The following is a 15802-nucleotide window of genomic DNA, read 5'->3' on the forward strand; positions in this document are numbered from 1 at the left end:
ATTTATCTTTTCCTCCGAGGATGTCCAATTGGTTGACATATAATTTTAATAATATAAAATTATTCATAATTTTCCCTTATAATTTTCAGTGTTTCCGTGGTGTCATTGTTCTCTTTAATTTTTTATGTCATTTATTTCTGTTATCTTTTTCTTGATGAGTCTGCTAAAGGTTTTCAATTTTGTTTTCAAAGAACCAGCTCTTGGTTTCATTAAGTTTTCTATTATCTTTTTTAATACCTATTTCAATTATTTCTGATCTAATCTATTTCGTTTCTTGTACTAGCTATGAGCTTTGATTGTTCTTCATTTTCTAGCTTCTTTAGATGTAAGATTAGAGGATTTGAGACTTTTCTTGTTTCTTAATATAGGCCTATATCACTATGAACTTCCCTAGTAATGATTTCAATTCTTATATTTACTGAGACTTGTTTTGTGGCCTAATATGTGATCTATCTTGGAGAATATTCCATGTGCACTTGAAAAGAATGTGAATTTTTGGTTTTGCATGAAATGTTTTATATATATATATATATATATATATATATATATATATATATATATATATTAGGTCCATCTGGTCTAATGTGTCATTCAGACTCACTTTTTTCTTGTTTATTTTCTCTCTGAATTATCTATTCAGTGATGTAAATATGGTGTTAAAGTCCCTTTCTATAATTGTATTACTCTCCATTTCTTCCTTTATGTCCGCTAATATTTGCTTTATGTATGTATATAGGTACCCCTATGTTGCATGCACAGACATTTATAATTATTAATCCTCTTATTGGATTGATCCTTTTATCATTATGAAGTGGCCTTCTCTCTATCTTGTTATAGCTCTTGTTTTAAAGTCTAGTTAGTCTATAAATGCATTGCTACAGTATTTATTTTGTAGTCTATTTTGTTTGACGTAAGAATTGATGCCCTGCTTTTTTTTCACTTCTCTTTTCAGAGTACATGTTTTCCCATCCTTTCACTTTGATTCTTTATGTCTTTAGGTCTGAAGCAAGTCTCCTGTTGGCAGGATGTAAATGGACCTTGTTTTTATATTCCTTAGTAGTTCTATGTTTTGATTAGAGCATTTAGTTTATTTGCATTTAAAGCAATTATTAATATACTGTTTCTTATTACCATTTTGTTAATTGTCTTCTGATTGTTGTAGTTCTCTTTTCCTTTCTTCTTTTCTTGCTCTCTTCCCGTGCAGTTTGATGGCTTTCTTTTGTGTTATGTTTGGATTCCTTTTCCTCTTTAGTTTTTGTGTATATGTTTTAAGTTTTTGGTTTCTGGTTAAATTGGGCTCATATATAACATTTTATGTGTATAGCAGTCTATAGTAAGTTGATGGTTGCTTAAGTTTGAACACATTCTAGAAGTACTAATTTACTACCCCAAACATGCATTTTGTGTATATGATGCCATATTTTGCCTCTTTTTATTTGGGGTATCCTGCCTAATTTTTGTTGATATAATGGATTTACTACCTTTGAGTTTTAATCTTCATACTGGCTTTATAAATGATTAATCTGCTTCTTCAGCTGTACATTTGCTTTTATCTATGGAATTTTTTCTTTCATAATTTTCTTCTCTTTTTTCTTCCCACCTAAAGAACTCCCTATAACATTTCTTGTAATGCTGGTTTAGTGGTGATAAACCCTGTCAGTTTTTCTTGGCTGAGAAATTCTAACTCTCCTTATACTCTAAGTGATAATCTTGCTGGGTAAAGTATTCTTGGTTGTAAGATTGTTTTGACTTGGTGTGGTTTGGTTTTTTAGCAGTTTGAATGTATAATACCACTACTTTGTAGCCTGCAAAGTTGACCCTGAAAATTTTTCTGATATCCTTATGGGGTTTCCTTTGAATTAACTGTTTTCTTTTCTCTTGCTGCTTTAAAAATTCTCCTTATCATTTGTTTTGCCATTTTAAATATTATGTGTCTTAATGCAGGCCTACAAGTGTTCATTCCATTAGGGGTTTTCTATGCTTCCTGGACCTGGATGTCAATTTCCTTCCCCAGTTTAGGGGTGTTTTCCACCATTATTTCTTTAAATAATTTTTCTATCCCCTCCTCTCTCTCTGGGTGTTTTCTACCATTATTTCTTTAAATAATTTTTCTATCCCCTCCTCTTTCTCTTTGCCTTGTGGGTTCCCAATAATGCAAATGTTATTATGCTTAATGATGTTGCTGAATTCTCTTAACCTAATCTCATGGGTTTTTGGGTTTTGTTTTTCTGTTCAGCTTGGTTGCTTTCTATTACTGTGTTCCAGATTCATGATTTGTTCTCCTGCATCCTCTAAGCTGTTGTTGATTCCCTCTAATGTATTTTTTGCTTGTTATTTTCCTACATCTTCTTGTCTTGAAAGCAGTGGCCCTGTGTAAAAGAGTTTCAGTGTGCCCTATCGCACAATCTACCCTAGTCACCAAATCTAGGCACTCCAGGGATGTCTCCTGTGTGATGGGTGTGCATTCCTGTTTTGGCTAAGGTGGAATTTTTTTCAAACCAGCTTTCTCTGGTGACCTGATTGGCCTCCTATGGATGCACAGGGCAGGGTTTTCTCCCCAGGTCTGGCTGTGGCTGCCCTGGGTTTTTTGGTGGGGTGGTCCAGCACTCAGTCTTGCTGAATACAATTCCCTTTCTGCAACAGCAGCAGCCATAACAAAGGCAGGGCTTGCTCCTTGAGGAACCCGCTAAGTGGCCAGGCTGCAGGACCTGTGAGTGCATTATATTATGTGTGGGTTTTTCTCCCTGCCCACCGCCCCCAACCTAAGGCAAGAGTCACTTTGGAGAGGCTAAGGTCACTGCTTTGGTATTCTGCAAGGTGTGGCAGGGCATAAGCTGCATTGAAACAATGCCAGCCAAGGTGGGCAGGTTAGCTAGGGAAAGCATGCAAGGAAGGGTACATGGTGCAAGCAAAGTGGATGGACAGTGTTAGCACTGGCTCCCGCAATCCTCTGGCTACCTTGGTTAGGTGAGGGAAAGAAAAATGTGACCCACCAGCACTTTTGTTCCTAGAGAAATCTAATGATCCCCACCCCTCAAGCCCATGTTCTAAGATTAGTCAGTCAATCTTTATGCACACCCCAAGTTCTTTTCAAAGTATTGCTTCTGTTTTGTGTCTTGGGCCTAGTTAGTATTCATCTCTTCAAGGGCAGGGACTCAGTTGCCTATCGACCTCTTGGTTTTCTGGAGTTAAGCTCACTGATTTTTAAAGTACCTTGAGTTAAGCCCCTCTAATTTTAAGAGCTCCTGAAATTAAGTCCCTTTGGTTGTCATGAGGACTCATGTTCCCAATGTGGGTCCTTATGTAAGGGATGCCTAATGTGGTGTATGATCCTCTCTCTTCATTATGTGGTTTCCCTATCATTTGTGGTTAGTCTTGGGGGGGTTGGTCCCCAGTTGTGTCTCCATCTCCCCGACCCTTTTCGGTGTATCCTTTTCTCTCTTATTAGCTGCAGTACATCTGTTCTGCCAGCCTGCATGTTATTTCCAGAGTTAGTTGTGCATTTGTAACTGTTATCTCGGTGTGTCTGTAGGATGAAGTGAACGCAGCATCCTCTTGATCTACCATCTTCCCTTTAAACCAAGACAAATTTGGGATCCCTGGGTGGCGCAGCGGTTTAGCGCCTGCCTTTGGCCCAGGGCGCGATCCTGGAGACCCGGGATCGAATCCCACGTCGGGCTCCCGGTGCATGGAGCCTGCTTCTCCCTCTGCCTATGTCTCTGCCTCTCTCTCTCTCTGTGTGTGACTATCATAAGTAAGTAAATAAGAAATAAAAAGTAAATTAAAAAAAAAAAGAACTTCAATGGGTAGAAAAGACACAATTATGCAGCTATGCTTGTTGGGAAAGAAGTTATATGTTATGTCATAGGTAGAAATTAGAATGAAAATATAGTAATCCCCTTGTTGGCAGAGGATAAGTTCCAGGACCCCCACCAGATGCCTTAAACCATGGATAATACTAAACTATACACTATGCTTTAAAAAAAAAAAATAAAAAATAAAAAATAAACCAAGACAAATTTATTTTTAATCTCTTGAATTTCTTTTTTAAAAGTTGTCCATTTCTCTCATTATCTTCTTATTTCTCCTTAAATCTATGAGCATATTAATAAGACCCATTTTAAAGTCCTAGTTTGCTAATTACATGGTCTTTGCCACTTCTTGTCACTTCTGTCTAATTTTTATTCCAGCCATGGGTTATATTTTTTATTTGTTTCTTTGTATGTGATTTTATAGGTAAGTTTTGATTAGATTAGACATTGGAAATGTTTTGTTGCATTTCCCCCCTTTTGTAAGCCTTGGAATTAAGAGTGTTTAATAGGTAGTTCAGTTACTTAGATCAGCTTGATCATTTTGAAACTTACTTTTGATTTTGTTAGGACAGGTCTAGAGTGGCTTTTACTATAGGTCTGGTTTAGCCCTACTACTAAGGGTTGACCCTTCTAGTTCCCTATGGAATGTTTTAGGTGTTCAAAGAGATCTGTTGACTAAACTAGTCAGAGCTTGAATATTTTGCAGCCCTGTTTGAGGTCTGAGAACTATTTGTCTTTATATAGTTTATAGTTTTTTTGCTTGTTCTAGTAGAATTTTATCATGTGCACATGTAGTTTAGTAGTCCAGCAAAGACATAGTGGATTCCCATGCAGATTTCTAGAGCTCTCTCCTTTCCTGTATGCAGCCCCACAAATTCCAACAGCCTCAGCAAATCTAGGACAGTTGCAGAGATAATCTCATCTGTTTTCTCTTCCTTTTTTCTTTTTCTAATTTTCTTTCCTTAATGCTACAGGTCTGATCTGCCTGCTAACCAGTGTCTGAAAACCATTGTTCACCATATTTTGTCCAGTTTCTAGTTGTTTACAGTGGGTAGGCATTTCAAGGAGTAGTTATTTGTTGTGCCAGAAATAGAAGTAATTGAAATTTTTATAGAGAAATTTTTAGAAATTTTAACAATAAGCCTTTGGGAGCTAGCCGACTTAAATCCAATTTTCTTTACCTTACAGAACTCAGTGAAAATTCATATTCAGAATGATGATCCAGAAGCACTGTAATATTCTAGATTATCAAATAACCTTCATTAAGAATATTATAGCTATTTTTTAAGAGAGTAAAATTACATAAAAATTTGTGAGGGCTAAAATAATCAATTTTGGGTTGTTTCAGTTCACTAGAAAATTACATTCATGTGCACATTCCATTACCTGAGTAATCTGGTAAATTAAGTGTTTTATTACATTATATTTGTTACTAATGTTTGATCATTTATATTTCCCATGCTTATCATATGTATGTTTTATTTTTCATTTACCCATAGCTGTGTGTGAATATTAAAATATATTTTCATGTCTTCATTAAATTGTTTTGGGGACAAATTCTGATTTATCTTTCTGCATTGCAGGGCAAGAAGCACCATTAAAAAGAGTCTCATTTATTTCCCCAAGTAGATAATTGTCCATAGTGAGTTTCCTGAAAAAGAGTTGTACCTGGACATGAAAAAGAAGAAAGCTCAAATCATGCCAAAATGAAAAATTGAATCAGTGCCTGAGTAGGCTAAAATGGCCTTCTCAGACCTCAATACAGCACTTGGCCTACTTTTTTCCTTAAGATTTTTGTTTCTGGCTCCCAGTTTGTCATTTCTGTAATGGGCTTTTAAATGACTTTTTTCTTCAGAAAGGTAGCATTTATCATGGTGGTAGAAAGAGTCCTGGGATGGGACTTGGGAGAACTGGGTTATGGCCTTGCTGCTTCTATGCTTCTATGAGCAATGCGATTTGGGGCAAATTATTTACCTTGTCTGAAGTTTGGAATAGAACAGAGATTTTTTTCATTCTATTTTTCTTTTGCTTACTTGTTTTAGCAGTGGTTTCTTTAAGCTGGAGCACACTGTATCTAAAAGAATATTTTATGAAAGTTGCATGTGGAAGATGTGAGAGTAGACCTCCCCCAATCGATGGGAAATCTTGCAGGCTCCCCCAGCTCATCATCTCCCACCTACCACTGAGGGTGTCTAAAAGCCATGCAGGGTCCCAAGAGAAGGCTGTAATAACCACAGGGCTACATGAACAACCTTCAATTACACTATTCTTTGATTTTGTGTTTCTGTGACATTTGCTCCACTCTATACCTTTCAACCATGACAGCCCGGAGGCCAAGTTCCTCTAAAAAAGACTTTATTACATCATAGAAAAAATGAAAAGATTTGAGTATTTGTCTCTACTCCCTCTCAGCTGAAGGATTGTGGATAAGAATTTTTTATCCCTTATTTTTCCTCCAGATTTATTGAGACATAATTGACAGTGCTGTAGATTGTTTAAGGTGAATATCATAATGACTTGACTTACATACTTACATATATCATGAAATGATTGCTACGATGAGTATAGTTAACATTCATCATCTCATATAGATACCAAAAAAAGAAAAATACTTTTCCTTGTGATGAGAATTCTTAGAATTTTCTCTCTTAACAACTTTCATATATATCATGCAGCAGTGTCAACTATAGTAATCATGCTGTATATTATATCCCCAGCATGTATTTATTTTAAAAATGGAACTTTGTACATTTTGACTACCTTCATCCAGTTCCTATAAGTGTCTGCCTCTGATAACCATAAACCTGATCTCTTTTGTGTGTGTTTTTTTAAAATGCTACATATAAGTGAAATCTTAAAATATTTTTCTTTCTCTCCCTGACTTATCTCACTTAGCATAATTCCCCTCATAGTCTATACATGTGGTCACAAATGGCAAGATTTCCTTATTTTTTCTGTGGCTGAATAATATTCCATTGTATATATATGCCACAACTTCTTTATTAACTTATCCTTAATGGACAGTCTAAGTAGACTGTTTTCATATCTTGACTGTTGTAAATAATGCTGCTATGAACATGCGATACAAATATCTCTTCGACACAGTAATTTCATTTCCTTTGGATGTATTCCCAGAAGCAAGGGTAGTTATACTTTTGATTTCCTTGAGGACTCTTTATACTGTTCTTGATAGTGGCTGTACTAATTTACACTCCCACCAAATGTATACAAGAGTTGCATTTTCTCCACATTCTTGCCAGCATTTTAAATCTCTTGTCTTTTTGATGCTTGACATTCTAACCCATATGAAGTTATATCTCATGTGGCTTTGATTTGCATTTCCCTAATGATTAGTATTGTTGAGCACTTTTTAATGTATGTTTTAGCCATTTTTATATCTTCTTTGGACAAATGTCTATTCAGGTACTTTGCCCATTTTTAAATTGAAAATTTTTTTTGCAATTAAGGTATATGAATTTCCTGTATATTTTGGGTAGTAACCCTTTATTAGATACATGATATGTGAATGTTCTTTTACATTCCATAGGTTGTCTTTTCATGATGTTGATTGATCCTTTTGCTCTTCAGAAGCTTCTTAGTCTGATGTAGTCCCACCTATTTATTTTTTATTTTGTTGCTGTGCTTTAAGTATCATGTCCAAAAAATGATTGCCAAGACATATGTCAAGGTGCTTATTTCCTGTTTTCTTACAGGAGTTTTATGGTTTCCAGACTTTGAGTTAAGTCTTTATGGAGTCTTTCATGAGTGGAGTAAGATAAAAGTGTAACTTCATTCTTTAAACATGTGGATATCTAGTTTTCCCAGCACCATTTATTGAGGTGAATGTCTTTTCTCCACTGAATACTCTTAGCTTTTTTGTTAAATATTAGTTGATGATATATTCTTGAGTTTATTTCTGGGGTCTTGATTCTGCACTGATCTATGTGTCTTTTTTAATGCCACTTCCATAATGTTTTGCTTACTGTAGTTTTATAGAATAGCTTAAAATCAGGAAATGTGATGCCTCTTGCTTTGTTCTTTATCAGAATTACTTTGACTATTTGGGGTCTCTTGTGGTTCCATATAAATGTTAGGATCTTTTATTCTACCTCTGTAAAAATTGCCATTGGAATATTCTAGTAATTGCACTGAATCCATATATGACTTTTGGTAGTACTGACATTTTAACGATATTAATTCTTCCAAACCATGAACATGGGATACCATTCCATTTATTTGTATTTTCAATTTTTTTCATCAATGTCTTGTAGTTTCTGAAGTAGAGATCTTTCTCCTCCATGGTTAAATTTATATCTAACTTTGTTTTTGATGCCATTATAAATGGGATTGTTTCTATTTTTAATTTTTTAAAATTCCAGGTAGTTAGCACAGTGTAATATTAGTTTCAGGCATATATATATATATATATATTCATTCAACACTTCCATACAACACCTGGTGCTCATCACTACAAGTGCACTCCTTAATGCCCATCGTCTATTTAACTCATCTCTCTATCCACTTCCCTTCCAGTAACCATCAGTTTGTTCTATATAGTTAGGAGTCTGTTTCTTGGTTTGCCTCTCTCTCTCTTTTTTTCCCCTTTGTTCATTTGTTTTGTTTCTTAAATTGTATATATGAGTAAAATAATATATTTGTCTTTCTCTGGCTGACTTATTTTGCTTAATATTATACTCTCCAGTTCTATCCATGTCACTAAAAATGGCAAGATTTCATTCTTTCTTATAGCTGAGTAATAGTGCATTTTTTACACACACACACACACACACACACACACACACAACACACCCCACATCTTCCTTATGCATTCATCAGTTGATGGACACTTGGCCTGGTTCCAAAATTTGGCTGTTGTAGATAATGCTGCTATAAACATTGGAGTGTATTTGTCCCTGTGAATTAGTATTTTTGTACTCTTTGGGTAAGTATCTAGTAGTGCAATTGCTAGGTCATAACTTTTTGAGGAACCTCCATAGTGTTTTCCAGAGTGGCTGCACCAGTTTGCATTCCCTCCAACAATATAACAATATTTCCCTTTCTCCACATTCTCACAAATATGTGTTTCTTATTTTGTTTATTTTAGCCATTTTGTAAGATGATATCTCAGTGTAGTTTTGATTTGTAGCTCTGTGATGATATGAGTGATGAATATCTTTCCATGTGTCTGCTGGTAATCTGTATGTCTTCTTTGGAAAAATGTCTATTCATGTTTTCTGCTAATTTTTAAATTGGATTATTTAGTTTGGGGGTGTTGAGTTTGTTAAGTTCTTTACAAATTTGGAAACTAACCCTTTACCAGATGTGTCATTGATGACTTCTCCCATTTAATAGGTTGCCTTTGAGTTTTGTTGTTTCCTTCACTATGCATAAGACTTTTTTTTATGTAGTCCCAGTAGTTTATTTTTCCTTTTGTTTCTCTTGCCTTAGGAGACATATCTAGAAAGAAGTTGCTACAGCCAATGTTAAAAAGGTTACTGCCTATGTTCTCCAGGAATTTTATGCCATCAGGTCTCATAGTTAGGTCTCTAATCTATTTTGAATTTATTTTTGTGTTTGGTGTAAGAAAGTTGTACAGTTTCATTCTTTTGCATGTTGCTGTCCAGTTTTTCCAACATCATTTCTAAAGAGACTTTTTCACATTGAATATTCTTTCCTGCTTTGTTGAAGATTAATTGATCATGTAGTTGTGGGTTAATTTCTGAATTTTCCTATTCTATCCTATTGATCTATGTGTCCATTTTTGTATCAGTACCATACTGTTTTGATCACTACAGTTTTTTAATATAGCTTGAAGATCAGAATTGTGATGCCTCTAGCTCTGCTTTTCTTTTTCAAGGTTGCTTTGGCTCTTCAGAGTCTTTTGTGGTTCCATATACATTTTAGGATTGTTTGTTATATCTCTGTGAAAATGCTGTTGGGATTTCAATTTTAAATGCATAGACTGCTTTAAGTAATATATACATTTTAACAATACTTTTCTTCCAATCCATGAGCATGGAATGTTTTTTTTTTTTTTTTTCATTTCTTTGTGTCATCTTCAGTTTCTTTCACCAGTGTTTTATAGACTTCAGAGTACAGGTTTTTCATCTTTTTGGTTAGGTTTATTCCTAAGTATCTTATTGTTTTGGTGCAATTGTAAATGGGATTGATTCTTTAATTCTTCCTACTGCTCCCTTAATGTTGTATAGAAGTGCAGCACATTTCTCTACATTGATTTTTTTTTTAACCTGCAACTTTACTGAATTCATTTATTAGTTCTAACAATTTTTTTTGGTGGAGACTTTTGGTTTTCTACATAGAATATCATGTCATCTGCAAATAGTGAAAGTTTTACTTCTTCCTTGCTGATTTGGATGCTTTTTATTTCTTTTTGTTGTTTGATTGCTTCATCTAGGACTTCCAGTATTATGTTAAATAATAATGATGAGAGGGGACATTCCTGTCTTGTTCTTGACCATAGAGGAAAGCTCTCAGTTTTTCCCCATTGAGGATGATGTTAGCTACGGGTTTTTCATATCTGGCCTTTATCATGTTGAGGTATGTTCCCTCTAAACCTATTTTTTGAGGGTTTTTATCATGAATGGATGTTGTACTTTGTTAAATGCTTTTTGTATCTATTAAAATGATCTCGTGGTTCTTATCCTTTCTCTTATTAATGTGTTATATCACATTCATTTATTTGTAAATATTGAACCACCCTTTCAACACAGGAATAAATCCCACTTGATCTTCGTGAATGATGTTTTAATGTATTGTTAGATTCAGTTTGCTTATACTTTATTAAAAATTTTTGCATCCATATTCATCAGGGATATGAACCTGTATTTCTTTTTAGTGGAGTCTTTGTCTGGTTTTGGTATTAGGATAATGCTGGTTTCTTAGAATAAATCTTGAAGTATTGCCTCCATTTTTACTTTTTGGAATACTTTGAGACTAGGCATGAGCTCCTCTTTAAATGTTTGGTAGAATTCACCTGTGAAGCCCTGTGGTCCTGGACTTTTTTTGGGGGGTTTTTTGATTACTCATTCAATTTCTTCTCTGGTCTTAGTCTGTTCAAGTTTTCTTTCTTTCTTTTTTTTTAAAAAAAGATTTTTATGTATTTATTGATGAGAGGCACAGAGAGAGAGAGAGAGGCAGAGACACAGGCAGAGGGAGAAGCAGGCTCCATGCAGGGAGCCCAACATGGGACTCTATCCCAGGACTCCAGGATCACGCCCCAGGCTGAAGGCAGCACTAAACTGCTGGGCCACCCGGGCTGCCCTGTTCAAGTTTTCTATTTCTTCCAGAACTTCCAGTTTGGGTAGTTTATATATTTCTAGGAATTTATTCATTTCTTCTAAGTTAACCAATTTTTTGGCATATAATTTTTCACAATATTCTCTCATAATTGCTTGTATTTCTGTGGTGTTGGTTGTGATTTCTTCTCTTTCATTTGTGATTTTATATATTTAGGTCCTATCAATTTTCTTTTTGATAAATCTGGCTAGAGGTTTATCTATTTTATTATTTTTTTCCCCAAGAACCAGCTCCTGGGGTCACTGGATAGCCTAATCAGTTAAGTACCTGACTCTGGATTTCCGCTCAGGTCATGATCTCAGGGTTGTGAGGTTAAGCCAAGAATTGGGCTCTGCTCTCAGCATGCAGTCTGCTTGGGATTCTCTCTCCCTCTGCCCCTGTCCCTACCACTCATGCATGTTCACTCTCTGTCAAATAAATAACTAAATAAATCTTTTAAAAATCCTTCTGGATTCTTTGATCTGTTCTATTGGGGTTTTGTTTAGCTTTTATATCATTTTTATCTGATTTTTTTTTTCATTTTTATCTGATTTAATCTTCATTATTTCTTTCCTTCTGCTGGCTTTAGATTTTGTTTTTCTTCTTTTTTTTCTAGTTCCTTTAGATTTAAGATAAGGTTAGGATGTTTATTTGAGATTTTTCTTCCTTCTTAAGGTAGGCCTGTATTGCTATATACTTCCCTCTTATGACCACTTTTGCTGCATTCCAAAGGTTTTGGACCATTTTGTTTTCATTTTCATTTGTTTCCATATATTGTTTTTATTTCTTCTTTGATTTTCTGGTTGACTTATTTATTGTTTAGTAGCATATTGTTTGACCTCCATGCGTTTGTGGTCTTTCCAAATTTTTTCTTGTGGCTGACTTCTGGTTTTGTAGTATTGTAGTCAGAAAAGGTGTATGGTATGATTTTGTATTTTTTTGTATTTGTTGAGGTCTGTTTTGTGACCTAATATGTGATCTCTTCTGGAGAATTATTATTTCAGTTAGCATAATGCTTTCAAGGCTCATCCCATGTCATTGCAAATGGCAAGATTTTATTCTTTTTTATGGCTGAATAATATTCCAGTGTGTGTGTGTGTGTGTGTGTGTGTGTGTGTGTGTGTATCTCACATCTTCATTGTCCATACATTTATTGATGGACATGTGGGCTGCTTCCATTAAATTAGCTATTGTAAATAATGCTGCAATAAACACAGAAATACATATATCTTTTTGAATTAGTATTTTCATATTCTTTGAGTAAATACCCAGTAGTAGAATTACCTGATCATATGGTAGTTCTACTTTTAATTTTTTGAAGTAAACTCCATACTGTTTTCCACACTGGCTGCACCAGTATGCACACCACCAATAGTGCCCAAGGGTTCTTTTTTCTCTACATCCTTGCCAACACTTGTCATTACTTGTGTTTTTTATTTTAACCAATCTGACAGGTGTCAAATGATATCTTACCATGATTTTGATTTACATTTCCCTGATGATGAGTGATGTTAAGTGTCTTTTCAGGTGTCTGTTGGCCATCTGTATGTCTTTTTTGGAGAAATGTCTTCTGCCCATTTTTAATTGGATTAGCTATTTTTTGGTGTCGTATAATTTTCAAAATATATTTTGGATACTAATTCTATTGGATACATTACTTGCACATATCTTTTCCCATTCAGTAGGTTTTGTTGAGTGTTCCCATGACCGTGTAGCTTTTTGTTTTGATGTCATCCCAATAGTTTATTTTTGCTTTTGTTTCTGTTGCCTCAGGAGACCTATCTTAAAAAAAAAATGTTCCTATGGCTGATGTCAAGAAAATTACTGCTTGTGCTCTCTTCTAGGACTTTTATGGTTTCAGATATCACAGTTAGATAGATCTTTATCCATTTTGAGTTTATTTCATGTATGGTATAAGCAAGTAGCTGTCCAGTTTTCCCAACTACTTGTTGAAGAGACTCTTTTTCCCATTGCATATCCTTGCCTCCTTTTTTGTGGATTAATTGACCATATAATATGGGTATGGGTTTATTTCTGTGTTCTCCATTCTGTTCTATTGACCTATGTGTCTATTTTTGTGCCAGTACTATATTATTTTTATTACTACAAGTTTGTAGTACAACTTGAAAGTGCCAGTACCATATTATTTTTATTACTACAAGTTTGTAGTACAACTTGAAATCTGGAATTGTGATACCTCCAGATTTGTTTTTCTTTTTCAAGATTGCTTTGGCTATTTGGGATCTTCTGTGGTTCCCTACAAATTTAAGAATTTTTTATTCTATTTCATGAGACATGCTGATGGTATTCTAAAAGGAATTGCATTAAATCTGTAAATTTCTTTGGGTATTATAGACATTTTAACAATATTCTTCCAGTCCATGTGCATGGGACACTTTTCTCTTTGAGTCATTTTTAATTTCTTTCATCAGTATTTTATAGTTTTCACAGTACAGGTCTTTCATTTCCTTGGCTAAGTTTCTTCCCAAGTATTTTATTTTTGATGCAATTGTAAATGAGCCTATGTTCTTAATTTCTCTTTCTGCTACTTCATTATTAGCTTATAGAAATGCAACATGTGGGGTGTCTCAGTGGTTCAGTTGGTTAAGTGTCTGACTCCTGATCTCAGCTCAAATCTTATCTCAGGATAGTGAGCTGAGAGCCAGTGTTGAGCTTACTTAATACACAAAATGAAATGTGTTTATGTATATTGATTTTGTATTCTGTGACCTTATTGAATGTATTTATCAATTCTAATAGTATCTTGGTGGAATCTTTGGGATTTTCTATGTATAGATCATGTCATCTGCAAATACTGACAGTTTTACTTCTTCCTTACCAATCTGGATGTCTTTTATTTCTTTTCTTTATTTTTTTTTCTTTTTTATACCTGATTTCTGTGGTTAGGACTTCTAGTATTATGTTGTGTCAGAGTGGTGAGAATGAACATTCTTGTCTTGTCCCTGACCTTAGAGGAAAAGCTGTCAGTTTTTCACCCTGAGTATGATGTTAATTTTCATATATAACTTTTATTATGTTGAATTATGTTTCCTCCAGCCCCATTTTGTTGAGAGTTTTTATCATGAATGGGTGTTGAATCTTGTCAAATACTTGTTCCGCATCTTGAGATGATCTTATGATTTTTATCCTTCGTTGTGATGATGTGGTGTGACATTGACTCACAAAGATTGAATCATCCTTCCATCCCTGCAATAAATCCCACCTGATCATGACGAATGACCTTTTACTGTATTTTATGCAGTTTGCTAACATTTTTTTTGGCTAACATTTTGTTGAGGATATTTGCTTGTATGTTCACCAGAATATTGGCTTGTAGTTTTCTTATTTTACAGTGTATGTGTCTGGTTTTGGTATCAGGGCAATACCAGCATCATGGAATGTACTTGAAAGCTTTCCTTTCTTTTATATTTGGAATATTTTGAGGAAAATAGATATTAACTCTTCTTTAAATGTATGGTAGAATGCATTTGTAAATACATCTAGTCCTGGACTTTTTTCCCCCATATTTTGTTGTTTAGTGATTCACTTTTGTTACTTATAATTGTTATGTTCAGATTTTCTATTTCTTCCTAGTTCTGTTGTGGGAGATTATATGTTTCTAGTAATTTATCCATTTCTTCTAGGTTTCCCAGTTTGTTGGCATATAATTTTTCATAGTATTCTGTTATAATCCTTTCTATTTCCTTGGTATCAGTTGTTACTTCTTCTCCCTCATTTCTGATATATTTTTTTTAAGATTCTGTTTATTTATTCATGAGAGACTGAGAGAGGCAGAGACATAAGCAGAGAGACAAGCAGGCTCCCTGGGGGAGCCTGATGCTGTACCCAACCCCAGGACCCCGGGATCACGACCTGAGCCAAAGGCAGACACTCAACCACTGAGCCACCCAGGTGCCCCTCATTTCTGATTTTATCTATTTGAGTCATTTCTTTTTTTTTTTTTCTAATTAGTCTGGTTTAGGGTTTGTCGATTTTGTTTATCATTTCAAAGAACCAGATCTCTGTTTCATTGATATTTATATTTATATTTCAGTGTCTGCATCATTTATTTATGCTCTGGGGTTTTTTTTTTTTATGCTCTGGTCTTTACTATTTCCTTTCTTCTACTCAATTTGGGCATTGTTTTGTTCTAGTTCTAGTTCAATTTGGGCATTGTTTTGTTCTAGTTCTAGCATAAGGCTAGATTTTTTATTTGAATTTTTTTCTTGTTTCTCGACCTGGTTTGCTGTATATTTCCTTCTTAAAACTGCTTTTGCTGGGTCCCATAGATTTTAGACTGTTGTATTTTCATTAGTCTCCATGTATTTTTTAATTTCTTATTTTCTTGCATCATTGACCCATTCTTTGTTTAATATCATGTTGTTTAGTCTCCATGTGTTTGTGTGTTTTTTCCAGTTTTTTTCTTGTGATATATTTCTACTTGCACACTGTTGTGGTTAGAAAAGATTCATGGTACAATTTTAGTCTTTTTAAATTATTGAGTCTTGTTTTATAGCCTAATTTCTATTTGCATGTGAAAAGAATGTGTATTCTGGGGGGTGCCTGAGTGGCTCATTCAGTTAAGTGTCTGACTCTTGGTTTCAGCTCAGGTCATGATCTCAGAGTCATGAGCCTGAGCCCCACTTCAGGCTCTCTGTGTCTGCTTGAGACTCTTTCCCTCTTCCTCTCTTTCC

Source organism: Vulpes lagopus, chromosome 3 (genome assembly GCF_018345385.1).
Source record: "Vulpes lagopus strain Blue_001 chromosome 3, ASM1834538v1, whole genome shotgun sequence".
In the NCBI taxonomy this organism is placed as follows: domain Eukaryota; kingdom Metazoa; phylum Chordata; class Mammalia; order Carnivora; family Canidae; genus Vulpes; species Vulpes lagopus.